Source organism: Lithobates pipiens, unplaced genomic scaffold, assembly GCF_037356315.1.
Source record: "Lithobates pipiens isolate NorthernLeopardFrog02 unplaced genomic scaffold, aLitPip1_a1.2 Scaffold_13, whole genome shotgun sequence".
Taxonomy (NCBI): domain Eukaryota; kingdom Metazoa; phylum Chordata; class Amphibia; order Anura; family Ranidae; genus Lithobates; species Lithobates pipiens.
Genome location: NW_027507718.1, coordinates 492,716,808 through 492,741,902, shown reverse-complemented (window position 1 = coordinate 492,741,902; position 25,095 = coordinate 492,716,808). Strand labels below are relative to the sequence as shown.

General features: G+C 50.0%; 1 pseudogene; it reads right to left on the bottom strand.

The window, feature by feature from the left end:
- LOC143975918 (protein mono-ADP-ribosyltransferase PARP14-like) overlaps positions 1–25,095 on the bottom strand; it is a 173,995-nt pseudogene that overhangs the window by 38,843 nt on the left and 110,057 nt on the right.

Genomic DNA, 25,095 nt, shown 5'->3' with positions numbered 1-25,095 from the left:
ACTCCCTGAGGGGACAGGTGATCTCCTGGGACCTGTCACGTGTCCCAGGAGATCGCCTAGAGGGAGGGGCCTCCTAAGGCGAAAGGAGGAGTCACCTTGGCGGTCCCTGGGCGGAAGGAGGAAGTGGGATAGGAAGTCCTCCCCCTAACGAAGCCCCCACTCCCCCCACAAAAAATGACATGCCAAATGTGCTTAAAGCGTAAGTTCCATTTTTGGGTGGAACTCTGCTGTAAGTTCTATTGGCAGATAGTATGTCTAATTTTATTTTTTTAATGCACAATAAAAAAAAAATTGTGGAGAATAATACTTGGCCATGTGTTTTACTCAGTGAGTCATCCACTAATGTAACTCAGTCTGAAGGTTGCCTACTCACTAACCAGGGATGGTTCTGTGTGGAACTTTCTGTTACATAGGGGGACCTTGAAAATCTGTCATTGATATGGGGTTGTGTGTGGTGTGGGTTTGAATGTGTGTCTGTATGAATGTTGTTGGGATCTTTCTGTTCCGTCACGGACTACCAGCCCGTTGTACATTAATGGCTACATGGCTTGGTATAGTCATTAGCACCTTACGTACCTGTAATGCAAGTCAGTTTCCATTGTACTTTTTGCTGTAAAACCAAAATAAACACCTTTCAAAAAAAAAAAAAAAAAAAAAACTTTATGAACCATTCTCAACTTTAATAACTCCCAATCTGCTTCACAAGTACCTTGTGCCTGAATTGCTCTTTTAATTTTCCCTTCACGTTGTTGCTCCTGAAAAAGAAATATATAAAAGAAAAATTACAATCTTTTTATTTCATCACGTCAGCTACTTTATTAACAAGGAAAGTAAAGTAAAAGTGTATTTTCAGACAGAATTAATTTTGAGTCATTGTTGTAGTGTTTAATGTCAAGTGATTTTTTTTAGTGCAATGTTCAAATTTTACCCTAATTGGTTTCATCTTTCTAGTTTTGTATTACATATAGAGCTTTGTATATCCTCCCTCTAGTGAAGTGTCCAGCCGTTTGACCTTCACTGGCACATTGGAAGAAGAGGAATGGTCTTGGGTCAAACATACAAATACACAGACAATAAGGATAGTTGATGAGCAGAAATGGTCAGGCAGATCACAAGTTAAAGATCACCGCTATAATGTACCCGAGTACTTTTTTTGATAAACTGTAACACATCAATATCTGGTTGGTTGGATGGAGTAGCAATTCTCAATGAATTCTTAAAGAGGAAGTAAACCCTGATGAGTTTACTTCCTCTTTCATTCCCTGCAAAGGCAAAGCATAATGGACTACTATGCATCGCATAGTAGCCCATTATGTGTCACTTACCTGACACAGGAGCCAGCGAAGTCGCCGCTGTCCCCTGTAGTCCGCCGCATCCATCTTGTTGGTGGTGTCTCGCAGCTCCGCCGCTGTCATTCGGCGAAGCCGCGATGACGTCACTCCCGCGCATGCGCACGGGAGTCGACACGCGCGGCAGCTCCATTCTTGGAAAACCCTTACAAACCACTTTGACCTACAGGTAAGCCTAGATTAAGGCTTACCTGTAGGTCCAAGCAATATCTCCTAAACCTATATGGTTTAGGAGATATTTGCCCGAAAACGGGCACCGCTGTCTACGGCGCATGCGCCGTAGACAGCGGCGCGCAGGCGCACTGAACGCGGCAGTTCCAAAAATGGAGCTGCCGCATTTGTCGACTCCCGTGCGGAGTGACGTCATCGTGGCTTCGCCGAATGACAGCGGCGGAGCTGCGAGACGCCACCAGCAAGATGGATGCGGCGGACTACAGGGGACAGCGCGACTTCGCTGGCTCCTGTGTCAGGTAAGTGACACATAATGGGCTACTATGTGATGCATAGTAGTCCATTATGCTTTACCTTTGCAGGGAAAAAAAGAGGAAGTAACACCCATCAGGGTTTACTTCCTCTTTAAGGTGCTCATCAGATATTTTGGTTTTAATTTTCCCCTTCGTGTGCTTCAGCCTTGAAAATAGTTGCTCACAAACATAGGTGCTACCGAAAACTGATGATGTAGGCACCATGTTTTGAAGAAGGGCGTGATCTATATTAGCCCAAAACTGTTATGCCCCGTACACACGAGAGGGATTAAGTCTGACAGACCTCCAAAGGAGTTCCGCCGGAGTTCCGCCGGAGTTCCGCCGGAGTTCCGACGGAGTTCTGGCGGACTTTTCGACCGAACGGACTTGACCACACACCATCACACCAAACTCCGACGGAGTCGAACGTGATGACGTACGACTGGATTCGACGTAGGAAGTTCCTAGACAGTAGCCAATAGCTGCCCTAGCGTCGGTTTTAGTCCGTCGGAGTAGCACACACACGAGCGGATTTTTCGAAGGGGACCGGGTCCGGCGGAGTTCCGTCGGGAAAATTTAAAGCATGCTTCATTTCTAAAGTCCGTCAGCCCACACACGAGCGGATAGTCCGCCGGACTCAGTCCGTCGGAGTTTGGATGTCGAAAAGTCCGCTCGTGTGTACGGGGCTTTACACACTTCTACAGTTTGGAAGTTTTGATATTTTTCATTAAAACACTTTTTGTGCAGCAATCCCTTTTTGCCGATATATATATATATATATATATATAAAAAATAATAGCAGAGACCCTATGGAATAAAATGGCAATCGTTGAAATTTTTTATGTCACTTGGTATTTGACCAGTTGTTTTTAAAATGCACCTTTTTTGGGAAAAAAAATAAAATCTATTTTAATGAATAAAACACAAAAAAAAACCCACAATATAAATACCCCAATTTTTTATACAATATGAAAGATGATGCTACGCCGAGTAAATAGATACCCAAAATATCATGCTTTAAAATTGCGCATGTTTGTGGAATGGTGACAAACTACGGTCCCTTTAATTTTTTCTTTTTTTTAAGCACTTATTTCCCTTGCTATCCCTTGTATCCCTTGTAATCGAAAAAAGGATGACAGGTCCTCTTGATTGATGGATGGGGTCAAAATACCTTTAGAAGCAAAAAAAGATTTAAAAAAATTGTTTATCTCCACCCTGGACTGGAAGTGACATGATGTTGCTTTGGTCCTCCAAGGCCATAGAAGAAGAGACAGTCTAGTCTTACTGCCTCTGTAACCAGCCGGCGGCACCATCGGATCATTTCTCAGGCAAGCCGGTGAAAAACGGTAAGCCTGAGGAGACACCGGTGGGCGGGGGGAATAACATCCCTTCCCACTGCTTTGGAAAGCGAACCAGTGGCTAATGAGCTACTTGGATCACTTTCAAGAAAAAAAAAAAAAAGTAAAAATCACTTCAGCCATAACCCTGGTAAACCACTGGCAAACTGCAACATTATACTATATATCCACACACACACACACACACACACACACACACACACACACGTATTGCAATTGCCAATTGGTTAGGCAAGTTTACGTGTTGGGCTGCATGCCTATCTACTTTCACCGCTATCATTCAGGCCTCATTCACACCATGTGCAGAGACCTGCTTCTTTGCAAGGGCACAAAGGAGAGTTGTTGCTAGTGTCACGTCAGTTGTTTTTTTTCTGTGCAGAAAAATGCAACATGTAGGGCTGGTTCACACTTCCTCCATGGTAATCATCATGTTTTACTGCGCATGAAAGGTCTGTTATATCTAGCATTTTGGCTAGTGGTGCCTTGTGCTTAGAAAGGCACACATAAAATGGTTTTCTTTGCTCCCTGTTCTTTGGGGGTGCTGCAGAGTGAAGAGCTGTGTGTCTGCCAAAACAAGGTGAGCAAAATCTCTCAGGTCTTTTTCTTTAGAAAACAACCACAGCTTGTGTAGGAAAGGCTGACCTCTGGCAGTATGCCATGCCAGTGAGAGATCACCGCTTTCACATAGAGAGCAGAGATTCTTCCGTCTTTTTTAATGCCTGGTTCAAGAATGAGACTTTTTCCCAGCTTGGAGCAACCATAAAGTGGGAGTAAACTCCCACCTCTGACTTTTAGCTCTCGGTAAGCCTATAGTAAGGCTTACCTAAATGTAGTTTTAAATATCCCCTAAACGTTTACTGTTTAGGAGATATTTACTATACATGCAGCCAGTAACATCACTGGTGCATGTGCTCTGAAGGACCGGCTGTTCCTACAGAGCCCCCGTGCCATAAACTGCAGCTCACGTGCAGATGCGCGTGAGTGATGTCATCGCGGCTACGGCCAGTCACACAGCTGGAGTCCACGAACCCAGAAGGAAGACGGGTGAAGATGGAAGCACCTGCAGCTTGATGCTGGAAGGGCTTCGTTTTAGGGCAAGTTTAACATAATGTGCTAGCACATTATGGCTTTACTTTGCAGAGTGCAAAAAAGCCTTTAAAGAGGAGCTCCAGACTATCAGAAATAAATAAAAGTCAGCAGCTACTACTGTGGGCAGACAAGCAGAGCTTCCCCTTTTTGGTGGAGCTCCGCTTTAAGTATGCAAAAATGTAGTGTATTTGCACACAGGTCCGAATTAAAAGTGTGTCCACTTTGTTACAAAAGCATGGCAGCAGTGCCGATCCTTTCCTCCCTGGTGCCCTAAGTAAAATTCTGCTAAGGGGCCCTCTACCTGACCCGTAATGCCGTGAGCTATGTAAACCATTTGCCATTGCCACACCTGACACGCCCCTGACATGGTACAGAAGAGGACAGAGGCTGCGGAGGGGGCAGCAGGGGAGGACAAAAGCTGTGGAGGGGGGAACAGCAGGGGAGGACAGAGGCTACGGAGGGGGGAACAGCAGGGGAGGACAGAGGCTGCGGGGGGGGGGGAACGACAGGAGAGGCTGCGGGGGGGGAACGACAGGAGAGGCTGCGGGTGGGGGGGGGCGACAGGAGAGGCTGCGGGGGGGGGGGGGGGCTTTGGGGGGGAACGACAAGAGAGGCTGCGGGGGGGAACGACAGGAGAGGCTGCGGGGGGGGGGGGAAGGAGAGGCTGCGGGGGGGAACGACAGGAGAGGCTGCGGGGGGGAACGACAGGAGAGGCTGCGGGGGGGGGGGAACGACAGGAGAGGCTGCGGGGGGGGGAGCGACAGGAGAGGCTGCGGGGGAGGGAACGACAGGAGAGGCTGCGGGGGAGGGAACGACAGGAGAGGCTGCGGGGGGGGAACGACAGGAGGTCAGAGGCTGAGGGGGGGCTGGAGGTCAGAGGCTGCAGGGGGGACGGGAGGTCAGAGGCTGCAGGGGGGACGGGAGGTCAGAGGCTGCAGGGGGGACAGGGACAGGAGGTCAGAGGCTGTGGGGGGGGGGCAGGAGGTCAGAGGCTGCGGGGGGGATGTCAGGAGGTCAGAGGCTGTGGGGGGGGGGCAGGAGGTCAGAGGCTGCGGGGGGGATGTCAGGAGGTCAGAGGCTGAGGGGGGGGATGGGAGGTCAGAGGCTGCAGGGGGGATGGGAGGTCAGAGGCTGCAGGGGGGATGGGAGGTCAGAGGCTGTGGGGGGGACGGGGACAGGAGGTCAGAGGCTGTGGGGGGGGACAGGAGGTCAGAGGCTGTGGGGGGGGCAGGAGGTCAGAGGCTGCAGGGGGATGGGAGGTCAGAGGCTGCGGAGGGGATGTAGGACAAGGCACAGCACACACCAGACTGAGCGCTACTGCTTTACTTTTAAAAATGGCACCTATATCTATTAGTTTTTTTTCTATTCTATTCAAATTGATTCTATTTGAATTTTGGAAAACGGTTATATTCTTTCTATTCTATTTTATTGTCTTTTGAATTCTGTTCTTTTATTTTTTATTGTATTCTTTTTAAAAATGCAAATTCTGTCTGATTTTCTTTTTTCTTATATTGTATTTGCTTAAATGCATTACTATTGTAATTCGGAAACTCGGATACATCCAAATTTCCAAAAAAAACAAAACAAAAAAAAAACTAAAGATTTGCCCAAAAATCAATTTAGAAGGAAATGAACTGCACATAGATTGATGGTTTACCTGAAATTTCCTGCATTGCGCCTGAAAAACCTTCAGGTAGGTCCTGTAAATGTGCTCTTGAATAACAACTATAGAGATCGGGGAGTAACATTTCTGCTAAGTATTTTAATGTACTTTCCATGATAGCCTTAATCGATTCTTTTGGATCAATATGCGTTTGGCCTGTAAAAAAATAATAATTAATAAATATATATATATATATATTGAATAATCGCCATAATGTGTGCAATGATTATTTTCTATGATCAAAAGCTCCATCTAGTGGCCATAATGTGTTATATTTTTGATGAAGTTATTTCAAGGAAATATTGAAATATGGCCACTCGATGGAGCAGACGATAATCAGAGAAGAAAAAAGAAAATATATTCTGCGCAAAGGAAAAATTCTTAAAACAAAGATTATCCTTAAAAGGAACTGCTGCCCCTACTTTTGTACTATCACCTAAGTGATAAGTACCAGATTAAGGAAAAACAGAGTGCAGGTTTGGCACTGTTCCAATATGCAGTTAAAAATTGGTGAAAGACGCTGTCTTCAAAGACCAATAATAGAAAAATAATACAAAAAAATTAGAGACCCCAATCAGAATGGAGCCAGTTGGCAAACTGAGAATGTCAAGATATGACAGATATATAGTCCCAATACCCTATTTCTCTGTACAATGTGTTCTACCCTCTGGCTGGTGTTTGCTATCTTGTTAATAGAATAATAAAAAATAAACAAAATAAAAGTGCATAAAGATAAAATTATATGACGCCGATGAAATGTGGGTTAAAACGTATGTACTCTATGAAACAGATACCAAAAAAAAAATCACAGTAAATGTCTTATACCCTATTTTGGTCATACAATTTTATGATAGCACCGGCCAGAGGGTATAACACATTTACTGTGATATTTTGTATCTATGTTTCACAGAGTACATACGTTTTAACCCGCATCATATAATTTTATTTTTATGCACTTTTATTTTGTTTATTTTATTATTCTATTAGCAAGATAGTAAACACCAGCCAGAGGGTAGAACCCATTGTACAGGGAAATAGGGTATTGGGACTATAGATCTGTCATATCTTGACTTTCTGATAATCAGAGAAGCTCAGAACCTGTAGGGGACCCAAACAGGTGTGAAAAAGCATGAAAGGCATGGCTACCAAAAACCACTGTATGGCTGAAACTGCTGACAATGAGACTGCAATTTTACATGTAGCACCCCAGAGTTTAGGGAGGGATGCTCTTCACAAATTTACTTGCCAGTAGTCGTCAACCTGGTCGCTCGTTAGAAATCTATTGATTTCTCCCCAAGTTTGGCCTTATTGCACTTTTCTCTTCTACCACTAGGTGGCCGGGTACTTGCTGGTACCAAACGTGAGAAGGGCAATTCAAGGTCAGGTTATAGGTATATGGGGTATCTCAGCAAATGGGAAGGGGTTTTCTTGGAATCCTTGGCCTGCTGAGAGAACCTATATATTTGGGTGGAGTCAGGTGATCTATGTTCTGTGCCACCCGGACGGCTGTGTGGACATGTGTCGTGTTGCCCTGGGCTGCTAGGCTGGAGTTTGGGCCTATCCTGGGGGCATCTGGCTGCTATACTGTCTGGGGCCTATCCAGAAGCAAGAGATCAGCCCAGGGTTGGGATTGCAGCTTGCAGTCCAACCAGAAGTGACGGTTCTGCCAGCCAAAGAACCTGTCAGTGGTCCGAGGTACAGGGGAAGCTGTCGCCACAAAGAGACCATCCGTCTTGTTACCAGGGACCACAGCGAGTAACTGAAGCGAGTAACAGAGTCACATTCTCACTGTACGGCACGGTGGAGAATTGGGAAACTTCAGACGGTGATCAAGTCAGGGACCCAACACGCTGAGGTGACACTTGCAGAGCAGCCTTGTGTGTCAAGTCAGGGACCGAGCAGGCCACAGGGGTGAAGCTTGAGAAGTATCGGGAGTGCAAGCTAGGGACCCAGCAGAGAGGTGGGGGAGACGCTTGAGGAAGATACCACCGTGAAGATTGGAGGAGCTCAAGGGATTCAGTGGCAGTGAATCAGAGGGTCTCGTGAGAGACTGGGAGCTCAGTGGGCTGAAGAACTACAAGGACAAGTTGTGGTGAAGGAACTGTTAAACTTTGTGTTACTAATTGTTAAAGATTGTTGCCATAGGAGACAGCATTCCTGCACGTGCAGATGTGGCTTCTCGCTGGAGGCCTTTCCCTGCATGGCTGTCCTCCTATTAAAGTCTCAGTCTGCTAATTGAACGTGCAGCTACTCAAGGGTGTCCTAGCCCTAACCCTCTTTCACCCATAAAAGTTTGTATGAGAAATAAACCTCTCTTTTGCATTCAAGAAGTGTCTGGCACCCAATAACTTTCACCTTGCACCCACTATGCCTCACAAGCCACCACATACTGAAGAATGTCAGCTATCTCTGGCCTTGGAGGTTCTCATTAGACTGAAGGAGGCCGGAGACCTTGCTACATACAGTAGAAGCACTCTTGTGCTATATAAAAATGGCCAAAATAAAAGCAAATGCACTATTCAATGACTTCTCACATTCACTATGCACAAAGATGAGATGTATGGGGGGAAGAAAAAAAAATCTGATGATTTTAAAGATTTCCCTGCCACCGCCAATCCTAATCTAAAAACCCCTTTAAAGGAGAGGTATGATAATTCAGCTGTCCCATTCCATCTCTAAGACCGATAAAGGAGTGATCACATGACTGCTGATCGCTCAACTCTTGGTCTACTTCAAGTGGAGAGCAGCGACTGTTCACTGCTCTCCCTTCTGCTTCTGCAGAGCTCACTGGAACACAAGGCTAGGGAGGGGGTGGGTGGAGGAGCCATCCATCAGTCAGGCAGCCAGGTAAATTCTGACAATATGGTCAGGATCCTTACCAAGCCTGTGGTGGCTCTGTTCTATCAGTCATTAGCCAACTATAAGTGGACTCTGGGTCACAGGTCACAGTAAAATGTACTAGTGTGACCCACAAGAGAAGTATGGCCATATTGCTTTTATAGCATAAATAAATTTGTGGTCCCATGCCGGGTTCTGAGCCCCCTCTAAACTTCACTGCAGAGTGGAAGGGTCCTTCTGTCCATGTCCCTACCTGGGTGACATGGACAATTCCTTGAGGACATGAAATTACTTTCATGCACCATGATCACATAATGGACCAGGTGGTCCGGGAAAAGACTGCAGTTCTGGATCACCAGTCTTCACCACCCGAAGTAGTAACAGTGAGGGACACATGACTAAGGACTTGAGTAAAGGAGTTTTAAAGTCTTATAAATAAATGGTCAATGGGTGGGAAAGATTTAAAGGAGGAGAGGTATAACCAAAGATTTTTTGGCTTTGGATCACAGGAGTGAGTTCTGCACTCCTGTGACCTTTTATCAACCGGCAGCAGGCTAAAGCAGATACACTGGTAGGTCCAATATTATGCATGCTAAAGCCCCCTGTTGGCTGACATCACAGAACTGGCCTAGGCTCAGAAAAGACCCTGACCATATGAGGAGCAGAGCGTGTTGCTGTGTGCCCCAAGGGGTGCGCGCAGTGTGCATGAGCACCGCAACGTACAGGGGGGAGCCGCCCGCCACCAATAGATGTACTGTTGGAGATCAGCAAGTGGTTAAGTACTGCAAATAGCTCACTTCCTGTCCCTGGATGGCTACATCCCTCCTCCACGGTATCAATGGAGGGATCCATAGTTGTCACCCTAGGCTGCTGTCCTAATATGGATTACAAGCATATCCGGTCTCTTCATCTCCATTACATTGGGTGCAGGGCAGGGGTGGACTGACAACTGATGGGGCCCCCGGTGAACAGGAGATTATGGGGCCCCCAAGCAATCCAAGATTATGGGGCCACAAAGTATACATACACAGTATACAATCACACAGTATACACAGACCTGTTTCTATTGGCTGAGAAGGTACTGGAGAGGTGGGGCAGCTATAATCTTCAGATTTTTAGACCAAAAGGATCTCGGTAAGGGACATTTCAGAGACAGATGTAAAAAAAGACAGATTTTTACATACTGTTCCTGGTTTTACTGAGGCTGGCAACCCTGATGGGGCCCCCCTAGTGGCTCAGGGCCCTCGGGCAGTGCCGAGTGGCCCAATGGTCAGTCCGCCCCTGGTGCAGGGCAATTGATATTTTACAGAAGTTGGCTAGGAAGATATTCTTTAGTGAAGTAGCGACAAGGACATGACATTTCTGGCAGGATCAACAGGATTTTCCATTTCTTAGTTCAAATTCAGTGGCTTAAATCTGGTAAACCAATGTAGAGATCCACCAATTTGTTTTTCATTCTTTTATAACCAGCCTGACTATCTTTACCTGTCCCCATGGATGGAACTGCAACACTTCTGTAGACATTATTATGACAAGTTTGCAGGATTCTGTGCATGGATTGTTCATAGGCAGATACAGTTTTAGGTCCAATAATATGCATGATATTTTTAGCTTTAGTGTTTCCACCGCTAGTTATGACGGCTTCATGCTCTTTACGTTCACCTTGGTGAGAAGACGACCAAAGTTAAGTAATCTCTCCAATGTAGCTATAGACTAAAAAAATAAAAAATAAACCCAGAATGAAAAAACGTATTTTCCCTATACAAAAACTTTATAAGGTACCACTGAAGACAATTGGAATAAATATCTATTTGTTAACATGATTAAAAAGTAGTGGACCAACGTGGATTTTCAAATCCCACACATTTTATGTACATAGGAATATACTCAAGTATTGTACTTATCCAGTCCATAAGGGAAGGGCATTTGATACCATTGACCACCTAATGCATTCTCAAAATTGAATATTTGAAGTGTAATAAAGCGATTACAAAATATGTACTTTAATACAACTTGGAATGGAATACATTTTGAGAATGCATTAGATTTTCAATGGTACAATGCACTGAAAAAGTATTCATACCCCTTGAAATTGTCCACATTTTGTCATATTACAACCAAAAACAGAAATTTATTTTATTAGGATTTTATGTGATAGACCAACACAAAGTGGCACATAATTGTGAAGTGGAAGGAAAATGATAAATGGTTTTCAAAGTGTTTTACAAATAAATATCTGAAAAGTATGTATTTGTATTCAGCTTTACTCTCCACACTTTACTCTGATACCCCTAATTAAAATATAGTGGAACCAATTGCCTTCAGAAGTCACCCAAATCCGTAGATAGAGTCCACCTGTGTGCAATTTAATCTCAGTATAAATACAGCTGTTTTGTGAAGCCCTTGGGGGTTTGTTAGAGATCCTTAGTGAACAACCAGCATCATGAAGGCCAAGGAACACACCAGATAGGTCAGGGATAAAGCTGAGAAGTTTAAAGCAGGGTTGGTTTATTAAAAAAAATCCCAATCTTTGAACATCTCACAGAGCACCGTTCAATCCCTCATCCAAAAATGGAAAGAGTATGGCACAACTGCAAACCTACCAAGACATGGCGGTCCACCTAAACTGACCGGCCGGGCAAGGAGAGCATTAATCAGAGAAGCAGCCAAGAGGCCCATGTTAATCTTGTGGAGCTGCAGAGATCTACAGCTCAGGTGGGAGAATCTGTCTACAGGACAACCATTAGTCGTGCACTACAGAAATTTGGCCTTTATGTAAGAGTGCCAAGAAGAAAGCCATTGTTGAAAGAAAGCCATAAGAAGTCCCAGTTAGGGATGCACCGAATGGGTTTTTTGGTGCCGAAACCGATACCGAAAATGAAAAATACACTAGGCCGAAAACCGAAACCGATACCGAAACAGCACCGATACCGAAAATGACTGTTTTTAAAAAATATTTTTATACAGGAGGTGGTCAGAGACTGGGGACATGGTACAGGAGGTGGTCAGAGACAGGGGACATGGTACAGGAGGTGGTCAGAGACAGGGGACATGGTACAGGAGGTGGTCAGAGACAGGGGACACGGTACAGGAGGTGGTCAGAGACTGGGGACACGGTACAGGAGATGGTCAGAGACTGGGGACATGGTACAGGAGATGGTCAGAGACTGGGGACATGGTACAGGAGATGGTCAGAGACTGGGGACATGGTACAGGAGATGGTCAGAGACTGGGGACATGGTACAGGAGGAGGTCAGAGACTGGGGACATGGTACAGGAGATGGTCAGAGACTGGGGACATGGTACAGGAGGAGGTCAGAGACTGGGGACATGGTACAGGAGGAGGTCAGAGACTGGGGACACGGTACAGGAGATGGTCAGAGACTGGCGACATGGTGCAGGAGGTGGTCAGAGACTGGCGACATGGTACAGGAGGCATCCCCCATTGCAGCCAGTGTCCCCCATTGCAGCCAGTGTCCCCCATTGCAGCCAGTGTCCCCCATTGCAGCCAGTGTCCCCCATTGCAGCCAGTGTGTCATTTTTGCAGCCAGTGTACCAGTGTGTCATTTTGCAGCCAGTGTGTCATTTTGCAGCCAGCGTGTCATTTTGCAGCCAGCGTGTCATTTTGCAGCCAGCGTGTCATTTTGCAGCCAGCGTGTCATTTTGCAGCCAGTGTGCCATTTTGCAGCCAGTGTGCCATTTTGCAGCCAGTGTGTCCCATTGCAGCCTGTGTAGGGAAGAGAGCCGCCTCCGCCGCCTATTTGATCACAGCGCCGGGAACATCACAGCTCTCATTTCAATAGCTGTGTGTTCCCGGCCGCGCGCCGTCACACGCAGCCCCTCCCCCTTGTCCGGGCACTTTGATAGACAGATCATCCGTCCAATCCTGCGGATGATCTGTCTATCTAAGTGCCCGGACAAGGGGGAGGGGCTGCGTGTGACGGCGCGCGGCCGGGAACACACAGCTATTGAAATGAGAGCTGTGATGTTCCCGGCGCTGTGATCAAATAGGCGGCGGAGGCGGCTCTCCAGCGCTATACAACCCCCATGATGGGCGTCACCAGGGGCGGGGGCGGAGCCCCGCCCCCACCCAGGCCACGCCCCATTTTCGGCTCCATTATCGGCCGTTTTTCTCTTTCGGCAAATTGCCGAAAAGGGCATTTTCGGCCGATATGTTTCGGCGGCCGAAATTTCGGTGCATCCCTAGTCCCAGTGGTAGTTTGCGAAAAGCCATGTGGGGGACACAGCAAACATGAGGAAGAAGGTGCTCTGGTCAGATGAGACCAAAATGTAGCTTTTTGGCCTAAAAGCAAAACGCTATGTATGGTGGAAAACTAACACTGCACATCACCCTGAACACACCATCCCCACTGTGAAATATGGTGGTGGCAGCATCATGTTCTGGGGATGCTTTTTTTCAGCAGGGACAGTGAAGCTGGTCAGAGTTGATGGGAAGATGGATGGAGCAAAATACAGGGCAATATTAGAAGAAAAACAGTCTGCAAAAGACTTGAGACTGGTGCGGAGGTTTACCCTCCAGCAGGATAATGACCCTAAACATACAGCCAGAGCTACAATGGAATGGTTTCGATCAATTGGAAATGTTGGCTTGTTCTCAAATTTTCCACAACAGACTTTCTGATCGCGTGCTCACAAATCAGTCGCACAAAAGTGCACACATCCTTGGAATCAATGCTCACCAAACACAACATTAGCAGAAGGAGCCCAAAGGGTGGCGTAAGACTATTGAACTTCTTTTATCAGCTCGCCGTATGTCACTACATTCGCAATTGTTGGCCAACATTTGTGTGACTGTGTGTATGCAAGTCAAGTTTGAGCCAACAAAAATCCACAGTTTTGTTGTCGGAAAGTCAGTTTGTGTGTACTGGGCATTAGCCTCTCTATTAAAAACTAAAAAGACAAGTTTTGGGAGGAGTTGGGCTTTAATAACAAGTCCACACAAAATTGCTAGAATGTAGAGTATTTTGACAGAAGAGACGTAAGGCTTCCTTTTGCTTTTAGCAACTTTTGCACGGGCAATATACACTCCCAGCTGTCCAACTGAGGAAATAGAGCCATGTATTGGGGGAGGATATACCTTCTGTGTGCTGGAGGAACATATTCTAGTAGGTGAAGTGTGCCACTATTCAAAATATATTTTCCAAACAAGAAGTGCAAATTATGGTAAGAACTCCCATCTTCAACCAGCTTATTTGAGTTCTCATCTAAAAACCGTTTAGGCCTCAATGTAGACTACAGTTGTATGGATATAGCAAAAAAAACGTACCAATGCGTTTGCATTCTTCCTCAACTGCCTTCCCAGCAGCAGACAGTATTGCTCCAGAAACACCTGCAAACAGATGGGAAAACCCCTTCAAATAAGGACCTGAAAGCTTTTTATTCTTTAAAAAAAAAAAAAGGATCTGCAGTAGATCAGTCAGTCAATAGGCAGTCCTGAACCTGTCACCTTCATTTGTGTATGTGCCCTGTACCATCTGCCACCTTTTTATTTCCTAAATATAGCCTGCTGGCATGCGCCGTAGACAGCGGCGCGCAGGCGCACTGAGCGTGGCATCCTCGATAACGAAGATGCTGCGCAATGCCGCGCGTCTCGGCTCCCGTGCGCATGCGTGGGAGTGACGTCATCGCGGCTTCGCCGAATGACAGCGGCGGAGCTGCGAGACCCACCGAGAAGATGGATGCGGCGGACTACAGGGGACAGCGGTGACTTCGCTGGCTCCTGTGTCAGGTAAGTGACACATAATGGACTACTATGCAATGCATAGTAGTCCATTATGCTTTACCTTTGCAGGGAATGAAAGAGGAAGTAAACCCATCAGGGTTTAATTCCTCTTTAAAAGGGCTAAAAGCTGGATTCTCACCAATCAGGAAATGTGGTGCTGCGATATAGACCATTGCTTAAAAAAAGTTGGGTTGTGTGGCCAACTAAAGTTTGACATATGGATTTGGCCTAGTTGACATGGTAGGCAAGCACTCTTCATGTATATTGTGTTAGTGTGGTACCCCACCAGCGGAAGGACGCAGGATTCTCAACCAGGCAGGTTGAGGGGCTCCAGGGGATTTGCTCATTTGGGAGGAAACTGGCTTTTCAGTTTCCTCGTTGTTTAGGAAAATCTGTTTTGGGATCTGGAGCCCGCCGATTTCATAGCGATCTGGGTGGGATGAAATTCCCAGTCCTGGGTCCGGATTTTGAGACTCACCAGCACACAGACTGGTCAGGTGTGTGCTGGCCTATTCTTTGAACAGCTGACCATAGTTCTGGGCTCCAACCTCCCGAGGAGTCCAGGTTTGCATGGGTGAACCCAGAGAGTGCAGGATGCCCTGTGAAAGCCAGAGACCCGAGCCTGAGGTCACTGACAAGAGTCAGGAGGACTCCATGTGGGAGCCTGAGCAGTGGTGTTGCTGCTGAAGAGAGCCAGGCAGCTGAACATCCTGTCATTTAATGCTGATTCTGACTGTGAAAACCCCCTGCGAGGGAAACCCTGTTTTGTTGGATCTTCTTTAATAAAAGTGGGCCAACAAGCCCTGAAAAAAACATTTGTGTGGACTGTTCTCGCTAAAGGGTGCTACACTTGGGCTAAATAACCCCCAATATCTCAATATACATGTAGAAAACTAGGAGCTATAAAAGGTTTCCCTTTAAAAAGATGTGCTTTTCATGGAGCCCATAGTGGTTGTTGTGATCACCAATGGGTACATCCACTTGTTCACCCCAATGAAGCCAATGAGAAGTGAGAGGGGCAGGCCGAGCTGCAGCTCTGTGCGTGAATAGATATGCAGAGCCGCAGCTCGGGAGCGAGCCTGCTGAGGTGCCCCTATTGCAAGCTGCTTGCTCTGGGTGTACTCGGCAGGTGAGAGGGGCCAGGAGTACCAGCGAGGGGCCAGAAAAAGAGGAGGAGTAGGGATGTTCTGTACAAAACAACTGCACAGATCAGGTAAGTAGAACGTGTAGCACCCTCGACCTTAGGTAGGTAGGTGCTAGGTGTAGGTTTTGTGTAAGCTGCCGGAGAGGGCAAGGGATCACCAGCCAAAAGGTGGAGAGGTGTTGTGGCCTGGCGACTCCTCTGCAAAGATCCTGGACATGCATGAGGAAGAGGATGCTATCACGACCTATAGCCTGGCCAGGGGCCTGGTGATTGCATGTGCTAGTGTGCAGGGATGAAATCCCTGAGGAGCCGGCCTGCTCCAAGGCCCTTGCTGTACCTCTCCGTAAGCAGCCCATGCTAAAAGGAGGTGCGCCTTCAGGTGAGCTGGGTGAGGTAAGCAAGGGCCGGGTCATTAATTGGAGTTCCCCCAGAATTGTAGAAAAATATGGGTCCGTGGAAGGACCGTTTGCATGGTTGTCCCCTGAGGAAAGCTCCGGTGAGGAGGAATGGGAGACAGGAGACTCTCATTCTGCAGAGACAAGGGAAGAAACTCATCCCCCAGTATGGACCCCAGATTCTTGCAGTAGACTCTTCATAAGCAGACCCTCCACCTACAGGCAGTGGGTGGTAAAGGCCCAAGAGGCTTGTCTTGCCCGGAAAAGGGAAGCCCAAGGAATTGCCAAGGTTCTCTCGGTTTCAGTGGGAAATATAGAGAAGGGTTGCTCTGGAGTGAGATCTAGATTTTCCGTATGTCCCCTCTCAAATTATGGACATTGTGAAGAACTCCCGGGGAGAGTGGGAGGATGACCTAATCTGGGAGTTCATGCATGTCTCAAAGCCTTTAAGGGCGCCAGAGAGTGATGCTTGGGCCCGGTTCAAGGACATTTGGGAGGAATGGAAGCTGGGCCGTGCCATGTACAGAGTCCTGGTTGTAAAGGCGGGTCAACCTACCAGGAGCCATTCAGTCTCCATCAGAGGAGAAAGGGATAGCAGGAAGAGGTTGCCGGATCCCCGCTTCTATGTGTGAGGAGGACTGCTGGGCTGTGCAGCCACCATAGCAGCAGCCACAAGGGCTGCAAGAACAGGACAGGGTCTGCGTGGTTTTCTTCACTGACATTTCTTTTACAGGGACAGCTTTCACCTGCTACCCAGAGTGTCTGATGGAAGGACTGTTATCAAGGACACTTGGGGGTACTGTCCCTGCCCACCTCTTTGCTGCCTGTTGTCCGAGAAGGGGCCCCTTCTAGCAGGAGAAAAAGAAGGACTGTTAGAAGTTCTATACATATATGTTTGGTTATTGTTCTGTTTGGGGTTAAATAATTCCCTTTTGATAGAATAATGACAAACAGGAGAAATATATGTGGTAATGTGGATCAGATTTTTCTCATCTAGGGAGGATCATAATGCCCTTCCAGTAGTGATGTAAATTATACAGTTAGTACGTAAAGATAGGCTGTTGTGCATTTTTGTCTTTTAGGAACTCCTGAGATGGGATGGCTGTCCATCTCCACCGCTCCGGAGGACAAGTAATGTGGTGAGTCCAAGTTTTCCTCCTGCAGGAGCAATGCTCAGGCTCCCAAGTGTATGTGCCTAGCTGCAGGGACCTGTAGTTAGGGTTGCATGTTGAATTGTACAGTGTATATACGTGGCAAGAGTGTATATATCTATTTTTGGTACGTAATTTATTCGTACTATAGCCCTGTCCAAGTTATTTCCTTTCACCATCCAACTTGTAACATGGGATGCCCAGGAAACATTTTTACATTTTTCAGAGCTGGCGACCAACTGTATTCTGGTGGGGGGGTGTAACCCCTTCTACCTTAGGTAGGTAGGTGCGAGGTGTAGGTTTTGTGTAAACTGAAAGCGCAGGTAAATTTAAGCAGGCCTATGCTGTGAGCTAGGCCCGTTTTGATCTGGGTCCAGGGGAGTGGTCCAGTATAGCAGTAAGTTACTGACATGTGCTTCAGCTCTTGGGCACCTCCTCTGTTTCCAGGGAGAAGGTTCTGGAAAAAGGGGAGGATGATGGAGTGTTAGACTGTGGTGGCTGAGGGAACCCCCTTTCTGTACGGGGGGGGGGGGTATACCTCAGGTGGGGAGTTTGGGAGCTGGGAGGGAGCCTCTCCTTACATGGCCATGGAGAGGTGTCCTGGAACAGGAGCTGGAAGGACAGTTGGTCAGCATGTTTGGAGTAAAGTCATTCAGGAAGGATCCAAGACAAGTTTCGGCGAGTGGAAAGCTCTGGAAGAGACATGCCGTGGTAGCTAGATGTAGAGCCAGAGGGATAGACTGTGGGAGTTTTGTGTCAAGTTGCTGCAGCCAGGAGGGCGGGCAGGATTTGCAATCAGACTTGCTGGGATCAGTAGTCCATCTACATTTATTCTTCTCAAGCAAATCGGTTTGTACCAAAAAAGGGGTACTGCAGACCTCGGCCTACAAAAGGCCATCAAGTAATAAATACTGGGACTTATTCAGAGGGAAGCCTAGTCATGGAGTGACAGGAGACTAAAGATGGACAGTGAAGTGTTCCTAAGTAGTGTGCTGGATGAAGTGTGCCGAGGAGAGGACTGTCAAGTTTAGAGTCAACCATCTTTTGTTCTGCTGAAGAACTATATGCACGGCTACTTTTACTCTGCGTGTGACTCTCTAAGTGTGGCGCAGCTACTTTTATGCCCATTCTATGGGCATCCCATGTCCCTTTTCCCCAACCAAGTTCAATCCACTGAAAAAAACACACAACAAAAACAAGCAATAGACTGTTCATTGGCTGAGAAGTGTGTCTAATGGATGTGTGGCGGCAGGGTGAAATGTGTGGATACTGTAACACGTGGCAACCCCGCGGGGCCAGCGCTACGCGTTTGTTATAAAAAAAGAATAAATAATTAATTACCATGAATATCACTTTAATATGCATCTATTACATGTTCAATGTCAATATATGTGAGCAGCTAAATGATTTACTATGGCTGATTTCTACAAGGCGTGGGCTTCATGGATTACTAAGAGTGCCTTCAAAATCTTCACTTGTACCTTGTCATTTTGTCATTTTGTCATTTTGAAAGCAACTAAAATATCCCCAATAAACCGCCGAGTCAAAGACAACAATATTGATTGTAGAAATGCTGGAGGGTTTTAAGAGCTTAACAGAATCTACCAGATCCTCTTCAATCCCTTTCATTATGGCTTTGATGGAGCTCCGGGGATCTCGTTTTGCTGAACCTATAAAAGCAGAAGACGGAGAATTCAAGAAAATAATTACATTTAAGAGCCAACAAAAGCCCCAGTTATATGACTTCTACTAGTCAATGTTTCCTATTTTCTGGCTATGAAAACCCAAATTAAAATGGGATTCCCTATTTCCTCAGGGTTTCTATGTATTATAGAGACAGTGGCGGCCCACCCATTAGGGGCCCACGGGCACCACCAACCCCCTAGCCATGTATCTGGCCATGTGATCTACATGCAGGGCGCTGGATGCATGGATTCCAATGGGGGGGGGGGTTTGAAGCACGTGATTAGAGGCTTCACGGAGGCTCTAATGGGCTTCAACAAAGGGTGAGCTCGGGGCACAGTGCCCTGCGCCCGAAGCCCACCCGGTTGTGTGACAATAGCAGAATGAATATTCACTATTGTAACACGGATTCTCCTCCCGTCAGGAAGGTGGTTGTGAGACCCGTCACCTGATTGGCCAAAAGGAGATCCCAGGAGGGAGGAGGAGGAGGAGGAGGAGGAGGAGGAGGAGGAAGAGGAAGAGGAGGAGGAGGAGGAGGAGGAGGAGGAGGAGGAAGAGGAAGAGGAGGAGGAGGAGGAGGAGGGAAGAGACACAGGAAAAGCGAGGAAGCAGTCGGAGAGAAGCTGATGCCACCCAGAGCGCTACCCGCGAGATGGGGTAAGTGTAGGGCCCTGAACTACTTAATGACCGACCTGGGGGGGGGGGGGTGCTCGTGACATGACAGACTGGGGGGTGGATTGTTTGCCACCACCGCTCCCCTCCCCCCCACAAAGATAAAAAACACACACACACCAGCAGCCACTGATTATAGAATAGAGACAATCATCTGATGTGTTGGTAGAAACATTGGATGAAAACCCTGATGCCCAGTTTTCTGTCAACTTTTGTGGTTAAACAATCACATGGAGTGCGGGCAAAATGCCCCCTCCAGGTACCCCCTCCCCCATTCCTTGCCCTCTTACTTAAAGTGATTGTAAAGGCAGAAGGTTTTTTATTTGACTGCATTGTATACATTACAATAAAAAGCCATGTGTGCAGCAGCCCCCCTCAGCCCCTCTAATGCCCTGTACACACGGCCCGACTTTCCAATGGAAAATGTGCGATCGGATCATGTTGTCAGGAAAATCCCACCATGTGTGGCTCCATCAGACTTTTTCCCTCAGATTTTCCGACGCACAAAGTTTGAGAGCAGGATCTAAAATTTTCCGACAATTCCGAGGCACAAAATGCCACGCATGGTCAGAATAAATCACGAGACAAAAGCCATTGGCCTCTTTATAGTCCCGTTGTACGTGTTATATGTCACCTCGTTCTGAACGATCGGATTTTCCGACAACTTTGTGCGACCGTGTGTATGCAAGACAAGTTTGGGCCAAAATCCATCGGATTTTGTGGTCGGAATGTCCAACTGTGTGTACAGGGCATAATACTTACCTGAGCTCCCTCTGGATCCAGCCATGTTGTAGGAGTGCCTTGGATGCCCGGGACTCCCCTCCTCATTGGCTGAGAGAACAGCGTGGCGCCATTGGCTCCGGCAGCTAAAAGTCAGTTGCAGCTCGGCTTGGGGGCCCCCACAGGAAGTCGCTTTTTGAAGGCGTTGGAAAGAAATGATGGGTGAGCTGCACTTATTCTTAGAGCCCAGAGGCTGAAATTTCATCACATCCAATTATTTCTTCTGGGACACATTTCAAGTTTTAGAGTCTTCCTGAAATGCGCTCATTTTATTACACACCAGGCCAGGAATGTAGATGATCCCCCCAGAGCTTCCTGTCATAAACCAACTGCATGGAGAGCAGCCAGGGGCACACCATGCAGGAGAGTTCTGGGAGTCACAGCACTGTGTGTGGGGGAGGGGTGACTATTCCTGCCCTTGGGCACTGCTGGTGATCCTTGCTAAGCAGTTGTCATTAGAACTCTCATGGTGTGCTCCTCCCGCCAGCTACCATGGGGGTGGTGATGCGTTTCGGGGTGGTGATGCGTTTCGGGGTGGTGATGCGTTTCGGGGCAGCCATGACTGACGCGCGGCGGGGGGTGTGATGCGTTTCGGGGCAGCCATGACAGACGCGGGGGGTGTGATGCATTTCGGAGCAGCGATGACAGACGCGGGGGTGGCAATGCGCTTCGGGGCAGCCATGACAGACGCACGGCGGGGGGTGGGGGATGGCGATGCGCTTCGGGGCAGCCATGACAGACGCGCGTCGGGGGGGTTAGCGATGCGCTTCGGGGCAGCCATGACAGACGCGCGGCGGGGGGGGGAGGGGTGCGCTTCGGGGCAGCCATGACAGACGCGCGGCGGGGGGGTGGCGATGCGCTTCGGGGCAGCCATGACAGACGCGCGGCGGGGGGTGGGGGATGGCGATGCGCTTCGGGGCAGCCATGACAGACGCGCGTCGGGGGGGTGGCGATGCGCTTCGGGGCAGCCATGACAGACGCACGGCGGGGGGGTGGCAATGCGCTTCGGGGCAGCCATGACAGACGCGGGGGGGGGGTGGCGATGCGCTTCGGGGCAGCCATGACAGACGCGCGTCGGGCGGGTTAGCGATGCGCTTCGGGGCAGCCATGACAGACGCGCGGCGGGGGGGTGGCAATGCGCTTCGGGGCAGCCATGACAGACGTGGGGGGGGGGGTGGCGATGCGCTTCGGGGCAGCCATGACAGACGCGCGTCGGGGGGGTTAGCGATGCGCTTCGGGGCAGCCATGACAGACGCGCGGCGGGGGGGGGAGGGGTGCGCTTCGGGGCAGCCATGACAGACGCGCGGCGGGGGGTGGCGATGCGCTTCGGGGCAGCCATGACAGACGCGCGGCGGGGGGTGGGGGATGGCGATGCGCTTCGGGGCAGCCATGACAGACGCGCGTCGGGGGGGTGGCGATGCGCTTCGGGGCAGCCATGACAGACGCACGGCGGGGGGTGGGGGATGGCGATGCGCTTCGGGGCAGCCATGACAGACGCGCGTCGGGGGGTGGCGATGCGCTTCGGGGCAGCCATGACAGACGCGCGGCGGGGGGGGGTGGCGATGCGCTTCGGGGCAGCCATGACAGACGCGCGGCCGGGGGGGGGGTGGGGTATGGCGATGCGCTTCGGGGCAGCCATGACAGACGCGCGGCGGGGGGTGGGGGATGGCGATGCGCTTCGGGGCAGCCATGACAGACGCGCGGCGGGGGGTGGGGGATGGCGATGCGCTTCGGGGCAGCCATGACAGACGCGCGGCGGGGGGGTGGGGGATGGCGATGCGCTTCGGGGCAGCCATGACAGACGCGCGGCGGGGGGGTGGGGGATGGCGATGCGCTTCGGGGCAGCCATGACAGACGCGCGGCGGGGGGGGGGGTGGGTGGCGATGCGCTTCGGGGCAGCCATGAAAGACGCGCGGCGGGGGGTGGCGATGCGCTTCGGGGCAGCCATGACAGACGCGCGGCGGGGGGGTGGCGATGCGCTTCGGGGCAGCCATGACAGACGCGCGGCGGGGGGGGTGGCGATGCGCTTCGGGGCAGCCATGACAGACGCGCGGCGGGGGGTGGGGGATGGCGATGCGCTTCGGGGCAGCCATGACAGACGCGCGGCGGGGGGTGGGGGATGGCGATGCGCTTCGGGGCAGCCATGACAGACGCGCGGCGGGGGGGGTGGGTGGCGATGCGCTTCGGGGCAGCCATGAAAGACGCGCGGCGGGGGGTGGCGATGCGCTTCGGGGCAGCCATGACAGACGCGCGGCGGGGGGGTGGCGATGCGCTTCGGGGCAGCCATGACAGACGCGCGGCGGGGGGGTGGTGATGCGCTTCGGGGCAGCCATGACAGACGCGCGGCGGGGGGGGTGGCGATGCGCTTCGGGGCAGCCATGACAGACGCGCGGCGGGGGGTGGGGGATGGCGATGCGCTTCGGGGCAGCCATGACAGACGCGCGGCGGGGGGGTGGGGGATGGCGATGCGCTTCGGGGCAGCCATGACAGACGCGCGGCGGGGGGGTGGGGGATGGCGATGCGCTTCGGGGCAGCCATGACAGACGCGCGGCGGGGGGGGTGGGTGGCGATGCGCTTCGGGGCAGCCATGAAAGACGCGCGGCGGGGGGTGGCGATGCGCTTCGGGGCAGCCATGACAGACGCGCGGCGGGGGGGTGGCGATGCGCTTCGGGGCAGCCATGACAGACGCGCAAGGGGGGGGTGGCGATGCGCTTCGGGGCAGCCATGACAGACGCGCGGCGGGGGGGTGGCGATGCGCTTCGGGGCAGCCATGACAGACGTGCGGCGGGGGGGTGGCGATGCGCTTCGGGGCAGCCATGACAGACGCGCGGCGGGGGGGTGGCGATGCGCTTCGGGGCAGCCATGACAGACGCGCGGCGGGGGGGTGGCGATGCGCTTCGGGGCAGCCATGACAGACGCGCGGCGGGGGGTGATGCGTTTCGGGGCAGCCATGACAGACGCTGGGGGGGAGCGAGGAGACGCGGGCGGAGGGGGGGCAGCGAGGAGACGCGGGCGGAGGGGGGGCAGCGAGGAGACACACGGGTGGGGCAGCGAGGAGACGCGCGCGCGGGGGGTGGGTGCGTGGGGCAGTGAGGAGACACACGGGGGGGGGGCAGTGAGGAGACACACTGGAGAGGGAGGGGGTGGAGCAGTAATAATACACACAGAGAAGTGTCACTGAGTAGATTATGGATGGACATTGGATACATGGGGGGCGGCCCGTCCATAGCCGATCCCCCATCCCCCCCCCCCCCCCCCCCATTCAATCCAAAAAAAAAAAGTAAAAAAAACTATATATATTTATAAAAAATTAAGCCCCCCCCCCCCCTACAACCCAATTTTTCATATTTAGAGTTCGGCGTCACGGCAGCCATCACACCCCCCCCCCCCCTTATGATTTATTTTCACATTTATGGTGATCCGCTTAATAACTTGTTTGCACGTTTTCGGTTGTCGTCGGCAGCCCCCACCCACCCCCCCAGCTTAACTACCTGTTTAAACTTTTGTGGTGGTCAGCGGCAGCACATTCCCCCCACTCTGCCAGAATGCAGATATGTGCGATGTAAAGGTTACAGAATGCAGATACAGTGGTGTGAAAAAGTGTTTGCCCCCTTCCTCATTTCCTGTTCCTTTGCATGTTTGTCACACTTAAGTGTTTCGGAACATCAAACCAATTTAAACAATAGTCAAGGACAACACAAGTAAACACAAAATGCAATTTGTAAATGAAGGTGTTTATTATTAAAGGTGAAAAAAAATCCAAACCATCATGGCCCTGTGTGAAAAAGTGATTGCCCCCCTTGTTAAAACATACTATAACTGTGGTTGTCCACACCTGAGTTCAATTTCTCTAGCCACACCCAGGCCTGATTATTGCCACACCTGTTCACAATCAAGGCATCACTTAAATAGGAGCTGCTTGACACAGTAAGGTCCACCAGAAGATCCTTAAGGCTGGGTTCACACTGCTGCGATGCGGGAACGCCGCGAATCTGCGGCGTTTTCCCGCATCGCATGACTCCCGCCGGCAGTTCACACTGCCCTATGCGGACGGCTGGGAGTGTCAATGATATGTTAATGACACCCCCAGATCCGTCCGCATATCGCAGTGCGATCTGCCGACTCGCACAGGAATCGGATCGCATGGTGTGATTCCCCCATGCGATCCGATTCTGTTGCGGACCAAAAAAAGGGTCCCGTGCGAGTTTGCTGCGGGAGTGATGCGAATTCAGCCATACTATCTGTATGGCTGAACTCGCATCGCTACGGAGATCGGATGTGATTTGCGGTGCGAATCACATCCGGATCTCCCCCCGCAGCAGTGTGAACCCAGCCTAAAAGCTACACATCATGCCGAGACCCAAAGAAATTCAGGAACAATTGAGAAAGAAAGTAATTGAGATCTATCAGTCTGGAAAGGGTTATAAAGCCATTTCCAAAGCTTTGGGAATCCAGCGAACCACAGTGAGAGCCATTATCCACAAATGGCGAAGACATGGAACAGTGGTGAACCTTCCCAGGAGTGGCCGGCCGCCCAAAATTACCCCAAGAGCGCAGCGACGACTCATCCAAGAGGTCACAAAAGACCTCCTGTATTAGATCCACAGTCTCTGGTCATCTCCTGTATTATATCCGCAGTCTCCGGTCCTCTACTGTATTTGACTTTCAGTCCCTGGTCATCTCCTGAAATAGATCCGCAGTCTCTGGTCATCTCCTGTATTAGATCCGCACTCTCTGGTCATCTCCTGTAATAGATCCGCACTCTC